The sequence below is a fragment of the Diceros bicornis genome, chromosome 37 (genome assembly GCF_020826845.1).
Source record: "Diceros bicornis minor isolate mBicDic1 chromosome 37, mDicBic1.mat.cur, whole genome shotgun sequence".
Classification (NCBI taxonomy): domain Eukaryota; kingdom Metazoa; phylum Chordata; class Mammalia; order Perissodactyla; family Rhinocerotidae; genus Diceros; species Diceros bicornis.
Genome location: NC_080776.1, coordinates 27,896,788 through 27,909,051, shown reverse-complemented (window position 1 = coordinate 27,909,051; position 12,264 = coordinate 27,896,788). Strand labels below are relative to the sequence as shown.

At 48.3% G+C, this 12,264-nt stretch overlaps 1 protein-coding gene across 1 annotated transcript in view; it reads right to left on the bottom strand.

Moving 5' to 3' along the window:
- SNED1 (sushi, nidogen and EGF like domains 1) overlaps positions 1–12,264 on the bottom strand; it is a 75,860-nt gene that overhangs the window by 52,901 nt on the left and 10,695 nt on the right. The window lies entirely within an intron of this gene.

Below are 12,264 nucleotides of genomic sequence, written 5' to 3'. Positions count from 1 at the left end.
TCCTCCACCAGGCTCCTTCCCAGGGCGAGCTGGCCTTGGGCAGGGCATCCTCAGATGCCCTGACAATTCCTGGTCCCTGACATGGGACCCCTCGGCCCGCTCCATCCCCTCCTGGACAGGCCGTGTGCTAAGGGCACAGGCTCTGACCTGTCTGCTGCCCTGCTGCCCTGCAGAATGGCTGGCCCTGGGCTGCTGCCATGGAGTCAGGGAGTCCCCAGCTCCTCTGTCCACTCTAGCCAGGGGATTTGGGAAGGCAGGGCAGAGTCCCAGCCTTGGAGCCAGTTCTGGAAGGATGAGTGGGAGGCGTGCAGGGTGGTAAGGGGAGGAGTGCCCACAGAGCAGAGGCGGGGAAGGGCAGGGCCCAGCATGGGCACGGGAGGCTGGAAGGGCCTCAATGGCCAGGTGGGGGGCAGGATGGGGGTGCTCTGTGCTCAGGACTCCAGGCTGTAGGAGCCGCAGAAGGCTCCAAAGCAGAGGAGGAGGAGCTGCATCTCCTCAGCTAGACACAACTGGTTCCAAGCCTGATCTTCCATTCACTGGCTGTGCAACCATGAGGCAAGGTAGCCTTCACCTCTCTGTGCTCTGGTTTTTTACCTATAAGCGGGGCTAACACTAATTCTGGCCTCACAGGGTGCTGGGCAGGATTGAGTGAGTCAATGATCACAGAGCCCGGCTCTAGACTCATGATTCACTCCTGGGAAGACTGTAGTCAGAACTGTGCTTTTAGAAAAGATCCTTTGGACTTCCCTTTGGGTGAGGGCAGGCTCTGTAATCCAGACCAAGAAAAAAGGTGGATAAATACACCTGTCTTCTTAAAGGCACCAAAAAGTGAATGAGTGAGTGGGGGAGTTTCGATTCCAAATCGAGGACAAGGGGAAACTGGAGGTGAGCCTGGCATCTGCAGACTTAGAAGCAACAGCTGCAAAGCAGACCTGTAATTTTAGTAGCCTCATGGGGTGAAGGAGAGAGAGATGTCAAAGCTCAGAACTGGCTCCAGGCAGGAGACTAATGAAGGCCCACATTCAGCTTGGACCTCTAAGGCTTCCCCTCACAGTCAGGGTGACCCCAAAGTAAACAGTCCTTGTGCAGACCTACATTCCACCTGCCCTTCCCCTGAGCAATTCAGGGCACCTCGAGCCTGGAACTTGGACTAAGGTGTTTCCCACTAGGTAGCATCCCTAGGTGCTAGGCAGAAGCAAAGAAAAACCCTCTCTGGGGGAAGATGGCATCATCTTGGTCCTCGAGTTATTCATATAAGTAATTTTTCAAATACAAAATCTAGGACACAAAGATAATCAAGCCCACAAGGAAGCAGGACGCCACTACCAGGAGCAAGCAGAAATAAGAGAAATGTCACATATTGGCGTCATCAGACACAGGCTATAAAATCACTGTTAACCATGTTCAAAGGGAGAAAATACAAGCTTTAAAATTTCATCAAGAAAATAGCCAAAACAATCTTGAAAAAGAAGAACAAAGCTGGAGGACTCACACTTCCTGATTTCAAAACTTACCACAAAGCTACAGTAATCAAAACAGTATGATACTGGCATAAGGACAGACAGATAGACCAATGAAATAGAATTGAGAGCCCAGAAATAAACCCTCACATATATGGTCAATGATTTTTGACAAGGGTGCCAAGACCATTCGATGGGGAAAGGGAAGTCTTTTCAACAAACGGTGCTGGGAAAACTGGATATCAACATACAAAAGAATGAAATTGGGCCCTTATCTGATGCCATATACAAAAACTAACTCAAAATCGATCAAAGACCTAAACATAAAAACTAAAAATATAAAACTCAGAAGAAAACATGGGACAAAAGCTTCATGACATTGACTTTCACAATAATTTCTTGGATGTGATACTAAAAGCATAGACAACAAAAGAAAAAAATAGACAAACTGGAGTTCATCAAAATTAAAAATCTTTTGTGCATCAAAAGACACTATCAATATAGTAAAAAGGCAACCCACAGAATGGGAGAAAATATTTGCAAATCATATATCTCATAAGGGATTTATATCCAGGATATATAGAGAACTCCTACAACTCAACAACAACAAAAACTCAAACAACCTGATTAAAAAATGGGCAAAGGGGGCTGGCCTGTTGGCATAGTGGTTAAGTTCATGCGCTCTGCTTTGGTAGTCTGGGGTTCGTGGGTTCGGGTCCTGGGCGCGGACCTACCCACCACTTATCAAGCCATGCTGTGGCAGCCGTCCCACATATAAAGTAGAGGAAGATGGGCATGGATGCTAGCCCAGGGCCAATCTTCCCCAGCAAAAAGAGGAGGATTGGCAACAGATGTTAGCTCAGGGCTAATCTTCCTCACCCCTCCCCCCCCCAAAAAGGGGCAAAGGACTTGAATAGATGTTTCTCGAAAGAAGATATACAAATGGCCAATAAGTACATGAAAAGATGCTCAACATCACCGATCACTAGGGAAATGCAAATCAAAGCCATAATGAGCTACCACCTCACACTCATTAGGATGGCTGCTATCAAAAAGCCAGAAAATATGGGGCCCACCCAGTGGCGCAAGCGGTTGAGTGCATGCGCTCTGCTGCGGCAGCCCGGAGTTTGCCGGTTTGGATCCTGGGCACGCACCGACGCACCGCTTGTTAAGCCATGCTGTGGCGGCGTCCCATATAAAGTAGAGGAAGATGGGCACGGATGTTAGCCCAGGGCAAGTCTTCCTCAGCAAAAAAAGAGGAGGATTGGCATTGAATGTTAGCTCAGGACTGGTCCCCCTCACAAAAAAAAAAAAAAAGCCAGCAACTAACAAGTGTTGGTGAGGATGTGGAAAAACTGAACTGTTGTGCACTGTTGGTGGGAGTGTAGAATGGTGCAGCTGCTGTGGAAAAAGTTGGTAGTTTCTCAAATAATTACAAATAGAATTACCATATGATCTAGTAATTCCGCTTCTGGGTATATATCTGTATTAGTCTGCTAGGGCTGCCACAACAAAATACCACAGGCTGAGTGGCTTAACAACAGAAATTTATTTTCTCACAATTTGGGAAGCTAGAAATCCAAGATCAAAGTGCCATCAGGGTTGGTTGCTAGTAAGGCCTCTCTTTATGGCTTGTAGATGGCTGCCTCCTTGCTGTGTCCTCACATGGGCTTTCCTCTGTGCACGAGAGGAGGGAGAGAAATCTCTGGTGTCTCTTCCTCTTCTTGTGGGATTAGGGCCCCACCCCTATGACCTCATTTAACCTTAATTACCTCCCGAAAGACCCCATCTCACAATACAGATCCATTGGGGGTTAGGACTTCAACATATGAATTTGGGGGAGACATAATTTAGTCCACAACAACACCGAAAAGAATTGAAGGCAGGGTCTGGAAAAAGATGTTTGTACACCCACATTCAGAGCAGCATTATTCACAACAGTCAAAAGGTGGAAGCAGCTCAAGTTTCATCAATGCATGCATGAATAAGCAAAATGTGGTCTAACCATACATTGGAATATTATTCATCCTTAAAAAGGAAGGAAAGGGCCGGCCCCATGGCTTAGTGGTTAAGTGCGCACGCTCCGATACTGGCAGCCCAGGTTTGGATTCCGGGCGCACACCGACGCACTACTTCTCTGGCCATGCTGAGGCCGAGTCCCACATACAGCAACTAGAAGGATGTGCAACTATGACGTACAACTATCTACTGGGGCTTTGGGGAGAAAAAGGGGAAAAAAAAAGGAGGAGGATTGGCAATAGATGTTAGCTCAGAGCTGGTCTTCCTCAGCAAAAAGAGGAGGATTAGCATGGACGTTAGCTCAGGGCTCATCTTCCTCACAAAAAATAAATAAATAAATAAATAAAATAAAAAGGAAGGAAATTCTGACATGTGCTAAAACATGGATGAATTTTGAGGACATTATGCAAAGTGAAATAAGCCAGTCACGAAGGGAAAAATATTGTGTGACTTCACTTATATGAGGTACCCAGAGTCATCAAATTCATAGAGACAGAAAGTAGAATGGCGGGGGAGGGGGTGGAGGGTTAATGTTTAGTGGGGACAGAGTTTCACCTTTGCAAGATGAAGAGTTCTGGAGATGGATGGTGGTGATGGCTGCACAACATAAATGTCCTAAGTACTACTAAACTGTACACTTAAAAATGGTTAAGATTGTAAGTTTTATATTATGTGTATCTTCCACAATACAGAAAATTGATTAAAAAAAAGGGCTGCAATGAAAAAAAATCATTAGGCATGGAAATTATTTTTTAAAAAGCAATTTTAAAGAACCAAATAGAAATTCTATCACTAAAACTAAATAAGTAAGTAGATTGATTTAAGAGCAGACCTAATACAATTAAAGAAAGAATTAGTGAACTGGAACTAGAAGACAGGTCAGAAGAAACTGTCCGGACTTTAGAACAGAGACAAGGGTGGAACCAACCCATATGTCCATCAACTAATGAATGGATAAATAAAAATAAATGGAATATTAATTGGCAATAAAAAGAAATGAAGCACACACACACGCTACAACAGGAATGAACCTTGAAATCATTATGCTGAGTGAAAGAAAGCAGTCACAAAAGACTGTATGATTCTATTTATATGAAATGTGCATAATAGGCAAATCCGTAGAAACAGAAAGTAGATTAGTGATTGCCTAGGTTGGGATGAATCAGGGGGTTGGAGGATGACAACTAACGGGTGCAGTGTTTCTTTTGGGGGTAAGAAAAATGTTCTAAAATTGATTGTGTTGATGGATGTAGAAGGTGAATTGTATGGTATGTGAATTATATCTCAATAAAGTAGAAGGAAGGAATGAAGGAGGGCAGGCAGGCAGGCAGGTGCCCTCTGGATGCAGGAAGTACACAGGAAGCACAGGGGTGGGGGAAGGGGGGCATGGGCATCCACCTGGAGCTAAAGGCTGAGAGGAAGACAGCCTCCCCCACGCCGGCCATCCCCCGACTCCTTTTGCTCCCGGAGGTGAGAGCATGGTCTCCTGACTCAGGAGCAGGCCTCTCATAGGGGAAGCTTAAGGGACCTTGTGGGTGGGATTTGGGCCACGTGGCCTCCGTGTCTGAATGTGTAATTGCTGCCTGCACGTTCCTCTGGGATGCGTCGGGGGTCCTTTCGGGGCTGCTCAGTTGAGAGATAAGAAGGCACTAAAGATTCGAAGCTCCAGGCCCTTCTGCAGAGACTATGGAGTCCGGAGTGGCAGGGCAGGAGCAGCTGGAGCTGAGGCATCTCCCAGTCCAGCAGCGACCCCTGCCTGAGGCAGAGCCCAGCTACACCCCGTTTAAAGACGGGTGCTGCTGGCCAGCGATGAGAGCTTGTAGAAGCTGAGTGTGACTCTCCAGCCCAATATCCCCAGTTGGGATGGGTCGACCTGAACTTGACCACTGACAAGGGAAGGGCCCAGCAGGGTGGCTGGCCAAATGGAAATGACCCAGATGGGGAGTCATCTCGGTTTTACATGAGAAGATTGCAGCTCCCCCAGGGGAACCTCGTCTCCCATTCCAGCGCCCGAAGCGAAGCCACTAGCCAAGTGGGCCTTCGAGTCACAGAAGGTCCCCTAAAAGCCTGCCTGGTTTGCTGATGGTCCAGCTAAGCTGGACCCGATGGTGTCCACTGGGCGGCAGCAGCCGTCCAGCCCCAATGCCGACTCGGGAAACCGGGAAGGGCAGGCAGCACTGTGGGCAGAAGTGGAAGCGTCACCCTGGCCGTCTAGGATGCTCTTAAGGACCAGACAGACCAGAGTTCTAATGGACTTTGGGTGCTGCACACGACCTAGTCGAGGGTTAGCTGACTGCTCTGTGAAGACCAGGTAGTAAATATTTTTGGCCTGTGGATCGCATACGGTCTCTATTGCATGTTCTTCCGTTCTTTGTTTTTACAGCCTTTAAAAATATAAACATTCATAGCTCAGAGGCCGTACACACCAGGCCTTGGGCCAGGTTCTGGGGGCTGTTCTCGTGGACCCCTGGTCTGGTTTTGTAAACAAAGGTTTGTGGGAACAGAGCCATACCCATTCGTTCACATACTGTCTGTGGCTGCTCAGAGTTGAGTGTTGAGACAGCCTTTATGGCTGGAAAGGCCGCAAGTGTTCACTCCCTGGCCCTCTACAGAGAAAGCCCGCCAGCCCTCACGCACTGCTGGCTCTGCCACGCGGAATAGCCCAGCCCGGCTGACTAAAGACGCCCCTCTTTGGGGCCCACTAAGGTAGGAACAAACGGGGGCCACTGATTAGACAGGGTGGGTCACTGTAGGTGCCCATGAGGTGGGATTTCTCTGATGGGACTGACAGGGACCCAGCTGCCGATGGAGGCGCCTCTCAGGTCACCACTGCAGCCACCACCACGGACCCAGCGGAAGAAAAGGGCTCTGTGCTGCTGCTGCGGGAGCTGCTGCCAGGCTTGCCTCCCCCAGGAGCTGGCCTGCTCATCTCACTGTGGGGCCTTCTGACCCCTCCCAAGGCCGTCACTGGGGTCTCACTACTCCAGGCTATGGTGCTGTTGTTCCAGCCTGATAGCCCACTCAGTCACACCACTGCCACCCTGTCAACTTCCTGGACCATTTGCATCTGACAGTGAAGGGCCCTTTATCTCAAAGGCCACTCCACAGTGATTGATAGTCAAGTGTCCAATGAACATCCTATGCCCCCACCATCCCAGGCACTTGGTATTGCCAACCCCTGGATCAGCTTCCCCCAAAATCAGCTCCAAAGACCTCTGCCTCTGCCACCTGTCTACCTGGTCCACACGCCGTGGCCGGGCAGTTTGCTCACTGAATGTGGCCATTCTCAGGGCTCATTTCCTCTTGGCTGCTCTCTGGGTAATGACCAGGACAAGAGGGAGGGGCAGATGTGGGGTTATGCAGGCCTATTCTGAAAATGTGGGATTCTATCCGATCACTCCTGGCCATGATGGCCCGTCTCTCTCTGTCCTAACAGCAGCCCCAGGCCAGCCTGCTTGGCACAACCTCCAGTGCAGCCCAGCCTAAAGGGGGCCTCAGGATTCAAACTCAACTCTGGCTTGGCCACCTGGATTCTCTTGCTGGACCGACACAGGTCACTTGGTTGAGGACACTGCTTGCTGTCATCTAGGGTGGTCCACGTGGCTAGAGTGGGGCGTAATGGGTCTCTGTAAATTTTACACAAATGCCCCTGTGGCTTTTGCACCTGAACCCTCCAGGTGAAAGGTCCAGGTGTGAGTCAGGGAGATGAGGGGAGAAGGTGAGTAATAGTTTCCAGGATGGCCACACTGGTGTCATGGCTGTGGAGGGGGAGCATCGACCCCAGCACCCTGGCAGGGACCACCTCAGACCTGGGGGTGGGGTACAGGGGTGGAGGAACAATGACTGCCCTTTGCCCCTAGATTCAGCACCTGGCAAAGCCCCCCATAGGCCCCCTGAGTCAGACAGCACCTGTGGCTACCAACTTGACCTATGCTGGGTTTGTATCCCTGTGTGTGCTACAAAAATGGAAAAACTGTGGGGACACGCTGGTCACAAGCTATTCTGCTGTGCCTGACACCCAAATGTGGGCCCTGAGCCCCCCCCGCATGTAAACGTACAAGTGGCACAACCTTGTCTCGGTCTTACAGACATGCATTCATACTTGACCTTGGGTTATGTTGTATGTGGTGATCGAGGCCGCAAATGCTTGGTGACATGGCCCACAGATCTTAACCAAACTGGTGTAGCAGCAACCAAATCATCTTCAAAGACAAATCCCAAACTGGGGTGGCCTGTGTCCCTTTGGGTCGTACGTTTGCGTGTTGGGGAGAGTAAGCCACGGAATGTTTCTCCATGTGGGTGGGGATTAGGGGGTCAGCCATCCTGGTTTGCCTGCGACTGAGGGGGTTTCTAGGACTTTCAGTGCTAAAACTGAGAAGGTTCCGGGTAAAGCAGGACGAGATGGTCACTCTGATGGGGTCACATTTTTGGCCCGTTTATGGCCTCTGTAATTATTGGCGATGGTGTCAAAGCTGAGCAGAGCAGTCTGGACTCTTGTGTGGGTCATAATGGATAAGAGCCTGGCCTTCGGCTGCCTCCTGGCTGCATTAGGCTTATTCAAAATGACCTACTGGCCTCGCCGGGACTTATGCACAGCTGGCTGCACCTGCGACCTGGGAGCATGGCTGAAGTCCACGCTGCAGGACTTCATCCTGCTGCTCGTAGTCCTGTGGAGAGGAGCCTTAGTTCAACGCTTTGGTCCTGGCCTCTGTTGGTCCGATTAATCAGAGTGCCTGATGGAACAGCAGACTCATGTGAAATTTTGAGTTAGGCCAAGAATGTGTGGGGTCGAGGAGGTGGATCGTGGAGAAAGACAAACTGCCATGGGCCCTGGGTGCCTCTGCATGTTTTTGTTGGGCACGCCAAGAATGCAAGGCTCTGTCTGCTCTTTGCCAGAGCCATATCCGTACCTTAGGGCTGTGTTTGCGGGGATGAGCCTTGAGGGATGAAGTGCCGTCTCCTTGGGGACAGAAAGCAGGCTTGCTGTAAAAGAGGTGGATTCCCCAAGGTCAGGCTTTCTTGGCTGTGACACAAACCCATAGTGTGGGTACCATCTGCCTGGGCCCCTCTGTGTTGCCCCGTGGGACTTGGGGAGCAAGGGACACCAACGCAAACAATATGCTTGCGCTACTCGCTGTGCCACGAGTTCTAATGTCCTTTGTTCCGACCCAGGAGTCTTGGGTCTTCTGCCAGCATCCCCGAATCAGTAACAGGCTAACATTAGCTTGGAAGGAGGGTACCATCAAATCCCAGACCTTGACAATTTTATGTCAATAATCTTGAAATTGTATATAAAATGGAAGCTTTCCTAGAAAAACACAATTTACCAAATGTGAGTAGAACTAGAAAACCTATTTTTTTATATTATCGTTAAAGAAATTGCATTCGTATTCAAAATTTTCCCACCAAGAAAACTCTAGGTCCAGATGGCATCACCAGCGAGTTCTACCAAACATTCAAGAAATAACTCCAGAAATGCAACTCTTCTAAATAGAAGAATTCCTTTTATGAGGCTAGCATAACCTTGATACTAAATTGAGCAAGGCCAGTACATAGAGGGACAATAGCAGGCCAATCTCACCTATTTAAAAATTGCCAAAATCTGAAATAAATTATTGGCAAACTGATATAAATATATAAATCAGCAATATGTAAATAGGATAAATAATTCATTATTACCAAGTTAGATTTTTGTTAGGAATACAAGCCAGGCTTTACATTAGAAAACCAACTAATCTAATTAATTTAAATGACCAATTTAACAGATTAAAGGAGAAACTCATATAATCATCTTAATAGGTATGGAGATGGTATTTAATAAGAGTCAATATCCATTTGTGATAAAAATTCTCAGAATACAAGGAATATAAGGGAACATCCTTAATCTGATAAAAGCTGTCTTCAAAACAAACAAGAACAAACATCGTGTTCAATGGTGACATATGGAACACTTTCTCTCTGGGATTAGGAAGAAGACCAGGATTCTGCTAACACCATGTCTACTAGACAATACATTAGAGACCCGAGCCAACACAGCAAGACAAAAAAATGAGTCCAATGTAAGATGATTCCAAAGGGAGAACAGAAGTGTCCTTAGTTTCGTATGCTATGAATGTGAATGTAGAAAATCCAAAACAATCCCCAGATAATCGAGTAAAATTAATTAGAGGTTTGGTCTGGTTAGGAAAATTAGGAAATGTAAAAAATCAGTTGTGATTCTACATACCAGTAATAAATAGAAAAGAAATTAAAGACACCATTTACAATAGTATAAAAATATCAAATAAGAATAAATCTAAAAAAGATGCACAAGACTTCTCTGTAATCAATTCTAAAACTTTATTGAAAACATTAAAGACAACCTAAATAAATATAGAAATGTACTATGTTCCTGGATTGCATGACTCAATGTTGTAAGATATCAGTTCTCCTCACATGGATATATATATATTTTCAATGCAGTCTCAATAAAAATACCAACAGATGTGTGTATGTGTGTGCGTGTAACTTGATAAGCCAATTCTAAATTTTATATGAAAATGCAAAGCCAAGAATAACCAAGACCCTTTTGAGAAGAACAAGATGGAAGGACCCTCTCTGACAGATACCAAGATCTCTTACAATGCCACAGTAACCCTGATGGAATTGGCTCGGGGACAGGTGAGAGAGAGCCAGGAGAACCCAGACGCACAAGGATGCTCAATTTTGACAGTGGGGCACTGTGGAGCCCTGGGAAGGGTGGCCCTCTCAACAAGGGGGGCTGGTGTGGTTCTGCTTTTCTTAAAATGGGAACCGCATGCTTCTGACCTTGCTCCATACACAAAACCCAGCTCCAGGTGTGTAATTCACCTCAATGTGAACGACAAAAACTATGCAGCAAAACATGGCTGGAGAATCACATGCGAGAATGTATTCACAACTTTGGAGTGATTGTAAAATGAGGTGCAATATTCTATACCCATAAAAATAAAGATGGGGGGCCGGCCCGGTGGTGTAGTGGTTAAGTTCGCATGCTCTGCCTCACGGGCCCAGGGTTTGCAGATTTGGATCCTGGGCACAGACCTAGGCACTACTCATCAAGCCATGCTGTGGTGGCATCCCATATACAAAGTAGAGGAAGACTGGCACAGATATTAGCTCAGGGACCATCTTCCTCAAGCAAAAAGAGGAAGATTGGCAACAGATGTTAGCTCAGGGCCAATCTTCCTCACCAAAAAAAAAAAAAAAAGAAAAAAATGATGGATACATGTACTGCATTAAAACTAAGAACATCCATTCACCCAAAGATGCCATTAAAGAGAGTTAAACAAGGCACAGAATGGGAAAGACATCTGCTACACTTGTCACCTGGTTTATAAAGAACTCCCACAAATCAACAAGAAAAAGCTAACTCCATTGAAAAGAGGAGAAAGACTTGAACAGCAGCTTTACGCATGAGGAATCCAATAGTAAAGGAACATATACAAGATGTGCTCAGGTCATTAATGAAAAAGAACACTGAAACCACGTTCACACACCAGGACACAAGTACCGCATCGGCAAAAGTGTTGGCCAGGGTGCCGTGCGGTGGGAACCCACACGATGTTGCATCTAACAGAGCTGGAGCCAGGGCATGCCGTGGCCCAACAATCCCACTCCTGCTGTATAGTCTACACGAGAGTGTACTTACAGGCACCAGGACATGTGTTCCAGAAGTTTCATAGACAGCATTGATAAGAATAGTCTAAAACCAGGAACAACCCCAAATGTCCACCACTGTGACACAGATCAACAACTTGTAGTCTGTTCACACAATTACACAGCAATGATGATGAACAAAGACACCAAAGAAAACACGATGAACGAGCCTAAACACAATCTGGGGTGAAGAAGGCAAGTGCAGGAGAACAGACCACACTGCTTCCATTTAGAGGAAGTTTACAAAGGTCTTGTTAGGGATGTGTGGTGGGAGGGCAGGGAAGGGGCTGCCACATAGCACGAGAGTGAGGGGCATCGTCGCGAAGGGGCACACCTTAGGGGCTAGGGGCTGGCGGCTGACAATGTTCTGCCTTACCTCGGAGCGGTTCCACAGGGTTTGCCTTACATTTGCTCTTTTGCTGTATATGTACATTGCATTCCCTTTTCTGCATGTATTTAGGAAAAAAGAGTTAAGGGTGAGAAGTTACAGATGGAAAAGACGCCTCTGGATGGGAGGGGAAGCAGGGTCAGGAGGGGCAGGAGGCCAAGGTAGGCTGGAGTGGGGGTCCCTGGGGCTGGGCTGGAGTTGCAGGCGGCCATGGGCCACCTGCCCGGCTGGGACCTGCCTGCACCACCCCTCCCCGCAGCCTGCACTCCCTCTTCCTCCACTGGCCTCGCTGCTCCCCGCTGTGGCTCCTCCACACAGACCGCTGAGTTTTCCTTCCTGCCTTTGAAGTGCAAGTCCAGCTCTCAGGTGGTGTGGTGTGTGCAGAGGCCCCTGGCCTGCCTGCTGCCTGCCTGCCAGCACTTGGCCTCATCCAGCTCTCCTCACTGCCCCCGCCCCAGACTGCCGCTGCCCTCCCCCACAGAAGTGTGGGCCCGGAGCCTGGGGGTCCAGGAAGGAGGCAGAACAAGCCGGCCCTGTTCCCCTGCCAGGGCAGGGCAGGGCCAGGACCATAGCGGAGAAGGCGGGGAGGGGCCCAGGCTCTGGGCAAGCAGGCTGCTGGCGGGCGCTCTCACCTGGATAGGAACCTCCTCGGACTTCCTTTATCCAGATGAGAACATCCGAATGTCTGGTGGGATTGGTGGGGTGGGTGAGGGACCAGAG